The sequence below is a fragment of the Dromaius novaehollandiae genome, chromosome W (genome assembly GCF_036370855.1).
Source record: "Dromaius novaehollandiae isolate bDroNov1 chromosome W, bDroNov1.hap1, whole genome shotgun sequence".
Classification (NCBI taxonomy): Eukaryota; Metazoa; Chordata; class Aves; order Casuariiformes; family Dromaiidae; genus Dromaius; species Dromaius novaehollandiae.
Window position 1 is genome coordinate 57,643,961 of NC_088130.1, and position 15,708 is coordinate 57,659,668.

The following is a 15,708-nucleotide window of genomic DNA, read 5'->3' on the forward strand; positions in this document are numbered from 1 at the left end:
TTTTGTCCTCTGTTGTTGTATTATATAAAATACACTGTGTGATGGACTGTGTAAATCAAGAGACAGGATAGATGCCTTTGTGAGGCTGCTAGAAATTAGATATGCTAGTGAGTAGGACAAGCACTGTTTTCAACTGTTGGGATGGGCAGAGAAATAAACAGAAAAGTGGAATACACCAGTGCTGAGATCCATACATTCCTTTTACTGGCTGTTTTGGTTTTTTAAATTGCACTTCAGTGGGATTTAGGAATTGCTGCATAAGAAAGCAATCCACAAAGCCTAAGACAGAATCAGGCCTGGCTGGGAGATTTTATGTCTGATAGAAATGGGCAGCATAAATCTCGGAGTATGGAAACTGAAAGGCCTCCAAAGAGAGATTTTCAAAGATTCTAGGAAAAGAGTGCTAATGCATAGTGACAAAAGTTTTCCTTTTTCTTTCTGCTGTGGAAAGGGTAGTACACAAGGGTTGAGTCAGGGTTGTTGAAGGAAATTCTTCGAGGGAGAAATGTTGCAGGACTGTGCCCAAACATATATGGGCATGGTATTCCATGGAGCCATTCAAATCTGCATATAGAGAAAGGAAGGTATCACCAGAACAAAATGGAATGACTAACAGAATGATGGAAACAACTATTTCACCAAAGTCAGTACCTCTGTACTTGGGGCACTTATGGTAGGAGGGAACACTTACATTCAAGCTCTTGATCTGAATCAAGTAATAGAAGGTCTTGTACCTGGGTTTTCTATAACCTACAATTGTGCTGTTTGGGTATTAGGGAAAACGTGTCTTTATAACATGAAAACTTTTAAAGATCTTTGGTTTTTTTCTCCTGATAAACAGAAATTGAGTGTGTGGGCAGAGGGAGGAGGATCAGGAGACTTTTTTTCTGCCCAAGCTTACTGACAGGGTGCACTCTTTTTGTTCTTATGACATAGTGTTCTTTTAAAACTGCAAGGTTTACGTGGAATTGAGGAAGAAATTTTGACTACGATCTTGGACATAGTTGCGTATTGAGACTTGCAGGCGTGAGCAGGCACACAGCCTCACTCATGACGTTCTATTTAAGATACTAGAAGGAGCAAGACTGCTCTACTGAGAAGGCTGGTATAGTACTTCAGGTGAAGCATTGTGCTAATATAGCTAGAGCATTTCTGATGTCTGTTTCAAATAACACCCCTCTGAAGAAATGACAATGAATCCCACTTGTGTATATCTAAGTATATTTTACTTCCAGTGTTAAACCTGTGTGAGAAGTTAGGTTTGAGTTCCATTTCCCAGTATCCCAAAAGCCAACCCTGAGTGCTCCACAGCCAAAGTCTTCAAATGTGTTGGTTGTTTGTGGTCCACAAAACTGGCAGGTCTACATGCAGTGAAAATATACCCTGTTAGTTGTCACTGCTGAGCAGATCCTGGAAACAAAGGAGTGGTAAACATCCTATTGCTGTTCCCCAGCTCCAGTAAAAGTTAATAAGCAAGTTCAGACCAGAACTCAGGAATGCTTCAGAAGGAGGAAAAAACATTTTTCTCCTCTCTTTCTGTTCCTGCAGTACAAGGTCAGCTGAGCAGCAGCAACCCACTTGAACTGAGTTACAAGCCAATGCCAAAAACTAGGAACAGTGGAAGACAGAATTACTCTGCAGTTAGGCACAGGTCTCAAATAGAAGGGTTGACTATCCTCTTTCAGCTGAAAACTGCATTCATTTTTTTGTGGATGCAAGAGTTTGAGCTGAGCTGACTGAGTCAATGCCTAGTACTAGAGATTTAAGACACGGACAGTATGATCAAAACCATAATGATTTTAAGATATATGCCTATAAGGCATCCACCACTTTCTTTGATGGGGTATATCTGATATTTGGTGTAAACTAAGAAATATTAACCTTGAATGGGTGTCAACTGAAAGTTATTTCCATGATGGATTTCCTTTAATGTCAAAGCTTAAGAAATTTCACCCATAATCTTTCAGTTCCTACCCCTGTGCTGCAGTTCATCATCACTCTGTTGTGCCAATACAACTGTTTGTTTGACTGTTGTATAGACTGAATGACTGAGATGACTCAGGCTTGAAGAAAAATTGAAGATAATTTTTTAATACAAACCCTTTCTGTGATTGCCTCATAGTCCCATAAGCAGCTGTATCAGCCCAACTGAATGGGCAGCAAATTGCAGTGTGAGAAAGGCAATAAGTGCAGATAAGAAAGCTTCCTAAGAGAGCTGTATTCGTGTACCTCAGTGTGTTGACCTCTAGCATTTGGAAGAGAGTTCAGTGTAGTCTACACTCCTTGTATGAATCATGTCTGAGCTGAGGACTGCAACCCAATTATCTGGGGAGCAGGTTCAGGTTCTGAACATTGATAAAGGATTATGTGACACAAACTTGAAATGACAAGTCACAACTTTCTTTATACCTGCTACACATCCAAAGCTGGGTAGACAAAGTGTCTAGTGTATAGGCTAGAGTTCCTTAAAAAGAGATCTTGTTCATTGGATCTATAGGACTTCATTCCTCTCCCACCCCCATTTTTCCCCCAAAAGCTTAAGGCTTTCTTTTCCTGTCTGTAGCCAGACCCATTGCCCCAGTTTAAGGACTAATATCATGTTCCCAGATCTTTCACTTCTCAGATTTTGCTCGTGCTATCCCATTGATCCTACTGCTATTTAATTGTAAGAAACATACTTGAGGAAAATTGGTGTTTGTGTATATTTTACTTAGTGGTGTCATAATGAATTTTAGGAGTAGCTTATTTTAATCCTCTCAGGAAAATGTCTTCTTGGTTCCCACAAACAATGAACCTCCAAGTTCACAGAAAGTTGTGTGGCTGCTTTCTATGATTCTGGATTCAAGTAGCTGAGCCACAGGTGACTGAGGCTGAGAAACTCTTCTTCAGCTGTGTGATTGGCTATTTTTAGGACTCTTACCTAGTTACTCAGTGAAAGACCAGATCACGTCATCACAGTTATACTTGGATTTGTAGCTTGAGCTGTCTACATTCAGACAGGAATGACAGAAATTTGTTACAAGTAATAAGCAACATCCATGAGTACCTGAAAAATGTCCTTACTGTATTTCCAGTCTTGTGTTCTGCTCTTCAACTAATTGCTGTTAAAAGTCTGCTTATTAACTTCAAAAGGTCAGTGACTACATTGGGCCAGCCTTGGTGACCACCAAGGACAGCTAGAAACTTTTTAATAATCCTTTGATATCAATCAGTAAAGTGCTAGTTTTTCATTGGCTTTTACAGTGCCACGTTGGTGTTAACTTTTAGCTACATGCTCCTGCTTGAATCAAAACTTCACAGAGATTATTTTTAGTGCTTGCCTGAAGCAAGGGCACTTTAAACAGATTGGCCTTAAGTGTGATAGCATGAAAGTTTAAATCATCTCCACCTTCTCTCTTGTTCTGTGACTGATGCTCATCTGATATGTTCATGTAGCTAGGATAACTAAAAAATAGCTCCACAAAAAGAAAAGTGATTAGTTTTAGTTCATTGCAGGTCAGGCAAGTACTGGAAGTGATCCTAGAGAGAAGATAGGAATGTATGGATTCTGCTGGGCAGGACTGCTGAAATTAGTTTAAACTATCATAGAAATATATCATACAAACTGATTTAACAGCTCAGCATCACCAAAAAAGGCCAGGAGAAAACTACCCCCTAATACAGAATGTGAGCTTTTTTTATTGTAGGTATATTGACAACTTTATTGTTTATAAGTAAGTTGGGGGTTGTTCTAACGATATCTGGATATACAGAAATGTCTTTGGAAGACAGATGTCCTTTCCCCATACCCACCCTCTTTCCTTTTTTACAGTTGGAGTAACTCTGCATGTTAATGTCCTATGCACTATTTTAGCTTATATATCATAACATGGCACAGTATTTTAGATATCTTCCTCTGTTTAATCCATATAAGAAATAAGCTAATATTTTAGTGAGTTTTACAAGAATAGCTTCAGACTGGTATAACTGGAATGTTTGCCTCACCTGTGCCCAAAATGTGTGAAATCCTATCTTTCTAGATAGAAGTCCTATCTATCTCCATCTAACAGGATGGAGAACAATCTCCATCCTGTTCTGCTGCCAGAATGAAATAAGCATCTATATTGGTTAATCAGCCTCTTGAATCTTCAGCAGCAAGTCTCCACAGACTGAAGACTGGTAGCTCTTTAAATCCCATATAAACTGCCCTGTGGGAAAAATTAAAGAGTTTAAGTTAATTATTACTGCATTTGTTACCATTTATTCATATTTTAATTTCAGCTACATAATTTTAATAACATTAATTAAACATATTTGCTTTCCTTTATTATTCTAGTTCATAGCCTGTTAGTGTAGGTGGTTGTGAGGGTTAAGCTGAAGCGATCAGCCTTTATGTAAATCATTGCCATACTGAAAAAACAGCTTAGTCAGGTTTGAGACAGTACTGGCTGATTAAAAAGTATCTCCAGTCTCCTTGACTCTTTCTTCTGCTGCTTTACGCACAGGGAACGTGTAGCTTGGTGGATGGCTTCTTCTCTATCTGCCCTGAAACTCGGGTCCAGGAGTCCTTGTCTGCAGAATGGGTTGTGGTTCATGAGGCAGTGCAGTCCTACTTAGCTATGGAGTAGTTTAAGAGTTACCTCTTGGCTACTGTCCTAGCCCAAAGGCCACATAAGCATTTCCCAGTATTTGGGCTAGCAATACAATATATAACAGTAACGTGTGTCAGTAGAGTCTTTGGCCTGCCAAATTCAGTGTTCCATGTGTGGCAGATGATGTGCATGCCCCTCTCAGTCTCTTGTTTCCCGTTGCTCTTGTCCCCAGCTGTGGCAAAGAGATTTGCCTCAAGAAGTCAGTCATATTTTTTTTACAGAACCTATTAATGCAAACATTCTGGAGCATTTTACAAAGCAGATACCTTATTATATAAAACACAAACTGAAACCAATGAAGTATGTAACTTTGCAGTTCTGCTTGTGTACCCTTTCTTTCTTCCTAACATTAGAACAAATTACATTACTTCCACTGAAGCTGTCTTCCATGCTGCCTAAAATAGACCCCTGAAGTTAAAAATACATAGGCAAGACTTCATGTTAGTTTTACAATCAAGCAAAGACTCTGTTTTTTATTCAGTAAGTTGGAGAATTCCACAGGCGATGCACATGATACTGTAAAAACTGCAACATGGCACTGAACAATGAAGACTGCAGGTGCATATGAACTGCAGTTTGTTCAAAAGTCCAGTTAAAGCTGAACATAGAGATCCTCTGGAGACATACCAAAATAATACTGATTTACAGGTATGCTTTCTGCTGGAAAACTATTAACTAATGTAATTTTCAGCTGATCTCTAAAACTTAAAAATTACCTGACCCTGTTACAACTGACTAGAAGTCAACAACGATGAATTTGGTTTACTGACCTGCCAGAAGAATGTATTTTCAAGTCAGAAGAACTATATTGTTCTTTAAAAAATATATCATGTTTTATCATGGTCAGTCACTCTTAAAGGCCAACTATGAAGGCTGGGCTTGTAGTATTATTGCTTAAGAAAAACAAAATTGGAAATCATGCTATCCTTGTTTGGTCTTGCAATTTTACACCAAATATTTTTGCAAGAAAAAACTTGCTTTCTTCTGTGCATAGATGTATTCCAGATTTTTTTAGAGACAATAGGCTTATCACAAGCTTTACTTTTCAGAAGGGCCTAATACTAGTGCAGTTTCATCTTTTGCACATTCTTATGGTGTTTCCTTTGTTTTAAATTTACAGATTGTTTCTGTATGACGATTCTATCCTCTGATCCTCTGATCCTTGGATCTCATAGAAAACGGACCTGATCAAGCAAGCAGAATGTGTCAGGTGTAGAAGTAGTTCTGTTGAATTCAGTGTGACAACACAGACAAGCAAAATTGTGTATTTTGGCAGAAGCAGGCTTTGCTGAATCAGAATAGGTCACGGGATCTAACACAGAATAGCAGAATAGCTGAAATTTAGTTTATATTAGTCAGTTCTGAATTTAATTTGTTTAACCACAGCAAATCTAAAATGATAAAGAACTTTTAAAAACTTCTTGAGCTATGGGAACCAGTTTAAATCCCAAAACAAAATTTCTTTGTAAGGATTCTTGAAGGTATGAGTTACATTAATGAAGTCATGGTCAGGAAAATACTTTGAGAGACATCTTAGTTCTGTCTTCAGTTCTGTTACAGTTACTGTAAAAGCAGTAAGAAGTGCCTCAAAAACGGAAAATGGATTCAAACACACAGTGAATCTCTAAAGATAATAGTGTTTCTTTGGAGGGAGTTCTAAAGGACCTCTGGAGAGAGCAACGCTACATGTGCTTACGTTTGACTATTTTCATTCTCAGTCATGACAGAATGCAATCACTCCTAAATCAACTGGCCAAAGATTGTCATGGAGGTAAATAAGGAAGAGAAGAAGGTGGTCATATACAGCACTTTGGGTCACATGATAGCTTAGAGCCATTCAAACTGTGTGTTAAATATAGCTAGGCGCAAAAAGTTAGGTATCAAGTAGCAAGGAACGAAGGTCAGCCTTATAGAGTGGAGAGTCTATCGCTGGTTCTGAGAAGTACTGAGGCTTCAGAATGGATGAGTAACTCAGTATGCACTGTCGGTTTGATGCTGTAGGCTAACATGAGATCTCAACAAGGTTGCCTCCTCAGCAAGGTAATTTTGTGTACAATTTCTGTATATAGCATTACAAAACATATTCTCATATGTTTGCTGTGTTCCTGCGTTTTATGAATGCTGAAAAAATAGAATGGTACAGAGAAGACTTGCAGTGTTTTCGGGGGAAGCTAAAGTCGATGCCTTAGTGTGAAAAGGATCAGATGCTCAGTCTGTTTATTCAGAAAGAGTAGGTGGCTTGATTCATTCTTAAGTAATTTTATAAGGAGAAAAAATTATTAAAGCAGCTTTAATCTGGGGGGGAAGGTCATAAGAACTGATCACTGGAGTGAAAACCAGTAAAACCAGAATACCTAAAATTAAAAATTAACAATATGCTTTCAATTTTGAGCATGATTCCCCTCTCCCCACCCAAGATTTTATCAGGGATAATCTCTAAATAAGGACTTTCTGATAGTCAAGGGCTATCCATACAGAGATGCAAGGCACAAGCTGACAGTTGACACAGCATATCCTTTGTGTCAATTGACAGAGGAGAGGCCACAACACTGTACTTCAGCCAGGAAATCTGGAGTCAAAGAGGGTTTCTGAAGTCAATGGAGGCTGCTTGAGCAGAGAGCCTGGTAAGATCAGACTGTTATTTCTGCCCTTTTTTCTGGATGATATATTTTATCTCAAATTATTTGGTTAAATGAATGAAATTTATTAGCCTCAGATGTGCAAATGGTACTAGATATTCTGATTTTTCCTTTTGGGTTTCCTTTTCCTTAAACTCTGTGTCTGTGAATAACTGTGGAATTACTTAAACGATAAGAAATAGGGTATATGGAGTACTGGGCTAAAGTCCTGCTGTAAGATCTTATTAAAAACTTAAGCTGTGGGCAAGCTACTGTTTATGTAATGTTCACATTAGGTTGGAATGATAGAATATTTCTGTTTCATGTTATTAGCGAAAATGTAACTATAATCTTTGAATAATTTGGGTTTTAAATACAACGTTACTCCAAGAAAAGTAATTGCCAATGTTTTAAATCAAATAATTTACCTGTACCTGTCCCAGAGTTACAGAATAAACAACATACATGTTAGAAAATATCCCTGAGGTTTTGTGTTTTCTAAAGAGACACAGAGTTGAATGGAAAGAATTCAGAAGAAAACTTGCAAAAAACTTTCAGTCTTTACTAAGAACCAGATTTAGGATCAAATTCAACTAAAAAGAGTATTTGTAAGTCAACTATAGTTAATATAAAGAAACATCCCTGTGGCTTTGGAATGAATCTGTTACTCCACTATTTGTTTTTCCTTACAGCAAGATATAGTGCTACACCTATGTATGTATGTAATTTCTTTTGAAGTATATTCCACAGGTTTATGGAATAAACATGGACAAGCAAACCCTGAAAGGGTTTCTGAAAATTTTACATTTCTTTAGAAACTAGTATCACCAGAAAAAAAAAAAAAAAAAAAAAAAAAGCAGTTATCTGTTGAATAATTCACTTTCAAAAGGGCTCAGTGTGTATGCTTGTTGTATCTATGTGTGTGTGGTATTTTCATTTTGATGTGAATGTGTATAACTATTTGTATTTTTATTGAGAACTTTGTTACTTGAATAGAAGGAACAATTTTGAGTTTAGAAGTTGAAACTGTGTGTGTGAGAAATTAAGATAGTTCAGTAAAAAATAAAACAAAATCTTTGTTTTTAAAATTAAAGAGCATTTTTGAAGCAGCTGAAATAGCAAATTGACAAACATCTGGTCTAAAGCCAGGCTTTGTAAAACAATACCGGAAAATAAGTTTAAAGATCTGTCTGAGAACCACAAAAACAAGGGTGTTTTGGACACAGTGACAGAAAGCCAGGCTATGCTAATACAAAACATACCGCATATGGATCTGAGAACAGTGCCCCAAATTGCTAGCACACAGCAACACACAGAGTCAGATTTCAACATTGTTCTTCATTTCATAAACTTGTACAGATTTAAAGCAGATATGTAACCTTTCTGCAGCATTGATTTGTGCCATTATAAATCATGTTGTATTTTTTGTCTTTTCAAGGTTTCACACAAGATTTGTTTTTACAAATGATTTTGTTGAGTTCCTAAGTCAGCTACTGAAGTTGGGGGGTGGATGAACTGAATAATTTCCATGACATAGCTTGTAGCAGTGGTATAAGAAAGCAGAACATGTAATTATAAAGTCTGTTCATTCTGGGATATCATAAGATGATTGAAGAATGTTGTATATATAGTATCTATATTAAAGCGGATGGTTGGGAAAAAGAGATGCATGCAGCCATACGCTGGTCAGTGATTTAAAAGGTATGCAGAACTTTAGAACAGATTTTTAAGGAAACAACAATTAAATACAGAAATAAAGGGAGAGTAGAATGAAATCCTGAAGTAGATTGAGCTAGACTACTCTGATACCTGTCTACCTAAAAATGCAGTAAATTTCATCTATCTTCAGTAAAGTGTATATTTTGATGACACATGGGAATATATTAGAAGATGGGGTTTAGTAAAGGATTTTTACTAATAAGTGACTTTGGCAAATACTGTCCTAGGAGCTTTGAATTACCTTAGCTGAATTATTTCTGGTAGAATCAGAGAAGCATTAATTATGTTATACAAAGTTCTGGTGGACCCATCAAAATAATCTGTGTAAACCTAGTCATTCATATTCAGGAAAAATTAATTAAAATTGGAGCAGATGCAAGGAAAGGCTCTATTCTTCTTATTCTAGTAGCCCTTCTTACAAGAGGATACCTCGAAAATAATTTATTAAATCTAGCAGAAAAAGACAGAGAGGGAATATGGCTTCTGTCTGAGAGGGGTTATTGTATCTCTCTATAACATGTCATACAGTGGAGGAAGAATGCCAAGGGAGGCTGTGACACTAAGGACAGAGAAAATGCAGAACTGTTGGAACGATCTGAACCACAAGAACAAGTAGATGAAAAATAGAGACTAAATTTAATTGGGAAGTTGGAAGAGGATTCCTCACCATTAAAGCAGTCAAGGTCCAGATGACTTCCTAGTAAGAACAGTCAACACCAAAGTAGCTACTTATAAAGTATATCTTGATTTGTTCATTAACAGGGTTATGCAGCGTGATTATTTATACTAGCAGGTGGCTTAGATTAATCAGGATGTTTCTTCCAGCCTCTGCTCCTAATTGTTGCCTCTGTAAGGATGGATCTCCAGAGAAGTCTGTGGAATTATTCTGACTGATTACTGATAGACTACAGATCTACCCTAGCACAAAAATAATTTTTTGAAGACTGAACCATGATTCTAGTATCAGCTCTTTGGAATTGTTTGGTTTAGCTATTGTTGCTGTTGCCTGCAGCACATATTTTCATTGCAGGTCTAGGTAGTGGTCAGAGCTGGTTCATGTATGCAGGGGTATTAGTTTTTCTCACTCTTGAGCTTTGACATGCGTTGAAGAATGTGAAAAGCTTAATTATGCCTTTGTGAGGCTAAAATTCTGCCTGTGGTGGGAAGGAAGGGCTTTGGTCATACTCACCACAAGCACTGTGGCTAAGATTGTTGGGCAGCACCTGTAAAACAGGTCTGACTGGTGGTTTCTCAGCTTTCCTAACTGTCTTTCCTAATATGTATGAGCATAGGGAGTTCCTTGGAAAAATGAGAGGAAAGGGGAAAGAAAAAGGAGTACAACCCCACCATTTCAGAGACTTTCTTTGAAGTTACTGTTGGCCATATTAGTGCTGACCATTACTCAGTTTATAAAGCCCCTTTTGGTTTACCTCTTTCTTAGATTAGTACAGATTACCAAACTGGTAATTCAGGGGCAATTGTCTTGATTTTATGTCTTTCTTTCTATGCTCTACTGGTTTTCTTCCCTATATACAAAACCCCTGCTGATGTTGATGGGAGCTTTGCTTAGGGAACTTGAATGTTTAATTGCCAATCTCAATAGAGGAATATGGAAGAGAAATGCTATATATGTTACTGTAGCCCAGCTCTGTACAATGGAGATAAGCTTTTAACATTGTTCACTTAGTTTGTTACCTCAGTTTTTATTAGGAGTCCAGTAATGTTCCTGACCTTGTCCAACATTTTGGAATCCTGCGCTGCACATTCATGTGGGAGTAGTAATTGCATAAACACTTCTGGTGTTTTTGCACTTCCCACAGACCTCTTGGAGCTCTAGTGTAATAATTTTCTTCAATAAAGAAAACTATATAAGCATTAATCATCAAAATGTAGCAAGATACTGTAGTGTGGTGGGTCAGGCAACTTGCCTGAGTTCAATAAAGTGCAGTTTGACATTTTTTGGCACTGGCATATTCAGGAAGGGTTGGGTTGGGTGAGTTTAAAAACTGCCAAAGCTACAGGCTTATTTAACTATTTAGAAAACCTGGTGAGAAAACTTACATTTATGCATCCTATTCAAGAATCTTTACTATTTTCTGTAATCTCTTATCTTTGTCTCTCCTTCCAAACTCTTGGAGCAATTTAGCACAGTACAGTTTGATTTTACAATGATCAGTCATGCAGCTGGTGTAGCATTTTAGGAAGGGGTTTGACACTGCAGCTGAGTTAAACTAACCAATGCTTCTGTAAAAGGGGAGGTCATGTTCCCCCACTCCTTCCTCCCCTCCTTTATTTCTGCCTACCAGCGAGCACCACCTCCTTTGCACTGGCTTTGGGGCTTTGGGACTTTGTGAAAGTCTTGCTAGCCTGACAGAGTTTTTTTGTCAAGATAGTTGTCAATTTTGAGTTGAGCTGGCACCTGGAGAGGTGGGAGCATGTATGCAGTAACAAGGAGTGCGAAGGAAGCCCAGTCTTCCTACTTCTTTGATCAGCTCAGCTCTGTTGTCAGAATATCCCAGTTGCAATCTCAAACATATGATATGCTACCCAGCAAGAGACTAGGTAGAGACAAAAGAATGTGAAGGTGTGCTAGGTATTCCTCCTGATAGAATTGTAAGTGGAAGTCTAAGAGTAGTCTGAAGAATAGAGCTAGCCATTAGATTAGGAGAAACTGCAGGAGCAGTTAATAGTAAGCAGTTGTATTTGGGGGGCTGTCCCATATATCTTTTTATAGCACATCAGCCAGGTTGTGTCCACCTTGCTGTTGTCAGGGAGCAGCAAGAACTGGTGCTGCTCTGCAAGAGGAGCTGGGAGCTGAGTAAGGTAGTGATGTAGGCAGAAGGAGCAGCTTCCCTAGCAAGGGCCCAGTCCCACAGTACCTGAGAGAGGCAAGCAGGGCAGGCCAGATTCAGCCAGGAGTCAAGATCACCAGACAAGTCCATAATGATCAGAAAGGTCCTAAGTCAGGCCAAGGATTCAAGCTGAAGGGTCAGGACTGGGGTCTGGGTTGATGGGGTGCATGGCCTGATGCAGGCATGGCTGCAACACTGCTGTAACATAGCTCAAGTGGAGGCCAAGCAAAAGAGCCTTAGCTGAGAAGTCACTCAGGAGTGAAATGGGGGAGAGCCTCCACTGAGACTTCTTAGCAGAGCTTTCTGGAAGAACTGCCTTCAAGTCTGGCCGCTTGCAACATTTTCTGAGTTGAACCTGAGCCCAGGCATTATCTAAGTTGAACCTGTGCTCAGGGCCCTGACAGCATTATTAAAATATGCATTTGTACAGAGCAGGAATTTCAGTGGAAGTAGTGAAAGTTTTGACTTTCATCTGGGGGAGAGACAGGGGATGTTTTATCTTCCAATGCCTACTGTCTGATTTTTGTGTTCTCCATAGTGTAGATGGAGAATCAAATAGCACTATTGGAACTCTAAACACCATTTGCTTGCTCCAGAAACAAGATGATGTTTGGAGAAGGATAAACATTTTCTAACAGTGGGATTTACCCAATGCATAAGGATGATGGCATCACTGATACTATCACCTTTTGCATACAATATATAGAGCATTCCCACAGATGAGCTACACCGTGCTTACACCACAGAAAGGCTTGTGCTCTGCTTTATATCAGTTCTGAATGGGAAAGCTAAGTTATAGGAGACTAGATCTTCCCTTTCACATATTCATTAACTTGATATCCATAACAGAACTTACGTCAGTTCATGTGGGACTGTGGTTCTAATTCAGACTCCCAAAGCTTTAAAAAATGTATATAAAACAAGAAAACATATATTTTTAATAAATTCTTGTTCTGTCTTTCACTTACTAGCATATGCAGGACAATCACATGGTTAATGAACGGTGAATAATTCATGATATTTAAAGAAAAATCTTGTCTAGAAAAAGCTTGCCTTTCAAATGTCCTAGCCTTACAAGAAGAATGTACTTGTCACAGTTGTAGTATAGTGGAATTATTCTCTTAAATAAATTGAAATAATATATTTGGTCCCTTGAAATATCTTTGGGTGATCGGAGCTCTCTGCTGACTTAATTTTAGAGAACTGTTTCTTATGTTTAGACTCATGCTTTAACATATTAAAACTGTATTTGGTCCACATTAAATGAGGGCAAAACTATAACCTCCCCCCCGTTGTTACTTAGTAAATAATTATGTGGCTGTCCATATGATTGCAGTTTTGACCTGATCTTACAGAATATCATCGATGTAATTCTTCCTTGATGCTGCTTGTTATGTGTTCAGTAAGATTGTTTCCAGAAATACGTTTTATTCCAGTACCTTTCAGATCAGTCAAAGCTAGATTAGTATGATGGAAGGAAAAAACTGTGCTTGAGTCATTCTTAGCAGTCTACAATGTATAGGTGACTAATCTTGTTTCACAGTGTTTGGTGCAGAAAACACCTTATGCTTCTGTTACAAGAGAAAAAGATCAAAAGATGTCTATATGGAAGAAATATTCTGAAAGTTTTACATTTTTTAAAGTTTAGAAAATGTGTGTCTTTTTTGTAATTATATTGAAGTAGAAATTACATGTAAATGTAAGTATTTTGAAGGAATTCCTTTCTCTCTCTACTTTGCTCTATAAATGGGCTTTTTTGTTTTTTCAATCACTCATTTCTATTTTAAAATTCTGTCACCTGTTAGAATTAGATCAGTGAAAACAGGTTAGTCATGGTTGCTTTATCCTGATCTGATTAGTTAAATGAAATTTAAAATATAGATCTGACTTTTTGTTATGCTTCTGAAGATGAAAACATATTTATCCCTTCAAATTTGCTGTCCCTGAGCATAAGATTTTGCATATATGGGCAAAGATAGTTTTTGATGTTCTAAGTTTTGTAAGACTCCTATTTATGCAAAACTTCAAGATACCAGACATCTTGAGTGTGGTGAAGATGTCTGTCTTGATTTCCTTAGGAATACCTTTAATTAGAGCTGTGCTAATGCATTTTTATGCAGCCTTTTCTCTTTTCCCACCCCTCCTCCTGCAAGTGACAGTCAGAAGTTTGGTATTTTTCATTGTCTTTCATCGTCTAACTCAACTCTGTCCAGTCTACAGTGATGAAACAACTTCTGTTAACTTCAAAGTGCTTGATGTTGCTTTTTTCTGTTAGGATAGAAAGTTTCAAAGTGTGAAACATCTTTCATAATCAATATAAATTATTTGAGATTAAGATAATCTCTGCAGAGATCTGGAACAGCATGATCAAGATAAGATTTATTCTGTATTTGAGTAGTGACAACAAGAAAAGCACCTTTTCTGAAGAGTATTTACCATTCAAGCAACTGCTGATACCTACTGATTGCTGTTATCTTCTAAATTTGTAATCAGATTTGACAGGAGCTCAGCAGCAGCAGCAGCCCTGGCAATGTCTGCAGCTGCTTCTCTTTTCTGTGTGCAAGCATGAGATGTCCCAGTTTCCAGTTTTATTGTATAAGGAAAAAGAGGGTGATACATAGAGAACTGCTAAGTAATGATCCAAGAAGAATGACGTGATTTTATGAAAACTTCATGTGCTTTAGCCTGTGAAGTGCAATTGTTACAAATCAGGTTTTAAGAATTTATTGTTGAATATGCATTGGTCAAGCTTAAAAGAAACTGTGAGAAGAATAAACCTGAAAACAATTCAATGTCTTCTGAAATGAACATCTTCCAACCAAACATTTGAGGACGATATTTACATTATACTAATATACTTCTAGGATACAGGGCAGAGTGACATAGTTGTAGAGTCAAGGCTGGGAATAAAATAAGAAATCCAAACTGTTTATAGGTACCTTAGGCTCCACCTGAGTTTCTCAGCTCTGTCCAAACTGGATGGGGAGCCTTTGGGCACAATAGCTGTCCTAAGAATCCTGTATTACTGCTAGCATGATCCACCTAGCACTTGCCTCCATTGTACTAGATGTACTTCGCAGTCTCAGCATGTAGGCCTGTGTAGGGACCCCTACTTACTGCCTTCAGTGTCCACATTTGATTTTGTTGTGTCAGCTTGCTGACATATGTGATATGTGAGCTGGAAGGACAAGAGGCTGGCTGGCTAACCACAGTGTCAGCTGATTTCCTTATTTCTGTGGCTCTGAGATAGTATCACTCAGAAACGCAAAACTGCTTTCTGTTCATTTCACTGAGAACACAACTGAACTGCAGAGGAATAGCAACACCGGCATCACACTGACGTCTGCTGATAGGCCACATCATCCTTCAAGTGTTGAATTACTAGTAATGGGCTACTAATTTCAGGATGTGGAAGGCCCCTCTGGAATTTGGCCACTGAATACTCATTAAAAATATGGGGCTAATTATGTTAGTGTTGACAAGCTCTGTTCCTGTACCTATTCCTGTAGGTAGGTCGTGTAGTACTACCTGCAGCATGGGTAAGCATAGGTAGTAAGAATCTAGGTCAAAAAATGTATGTATTGACTGTAAATCTCATTGCAGGAAAAAAATTTAACATGACAGTCTGCAGGGAGTCTGAAGTTCTGAAATGTGTGAATCACAGTGTTTTACAAAATAGCTAGTACAGCTGAGCACAAATTGCTTAGAGTAACTGCTGAGATACCAGAGTGTGATGCAGTGTTGGCAGTGTTCCTCCAAAGAACCTATTCCTATAGCAGACATGATCAAGGCCATATACTAGCTGTTCAGTGTTTTGGTCACTGCTGTCCTGACATCACTGCTGCCTTCTAGAGAGAGGACATGACCAGATGGGACAGAGCTATCAGT

At 38.2% G+C, this 15,708-nt stretch overlaps 1 protein-coding gene across 10 annotated transcripts in view; it reads left to right on the plus strand.

Moving 5' to 3' along the window:
- Nucleotides 1-15,708, plus strand: part of LOC112982171 (prolactin receptor) — a 158,125-nt gene that overhangs the window by 85,253 nt on the left and 57,164 nt on the right. For 2 of the 10 annotated variants that reach the window (XM_064500667.1, XM_026098360.2), the window contains one exon: nucleotides 7,165-7,255. The exons of 6 other annotated variants lie outside the window; for them this stretch is intronic. The gene's annotated coding sequence lies outside the window, so the exon portion shown is untranslated. Of the gene's footprint in view, nucleotides 1-6,401; nucleotides 6,672-7,164; nucleotides 7,256-15,708 lie in introns of those variants that run through there. 2 more of the 10 variants (XM_026098364.2, XM_026098359.2) reach the window with 2 other exon arrangements.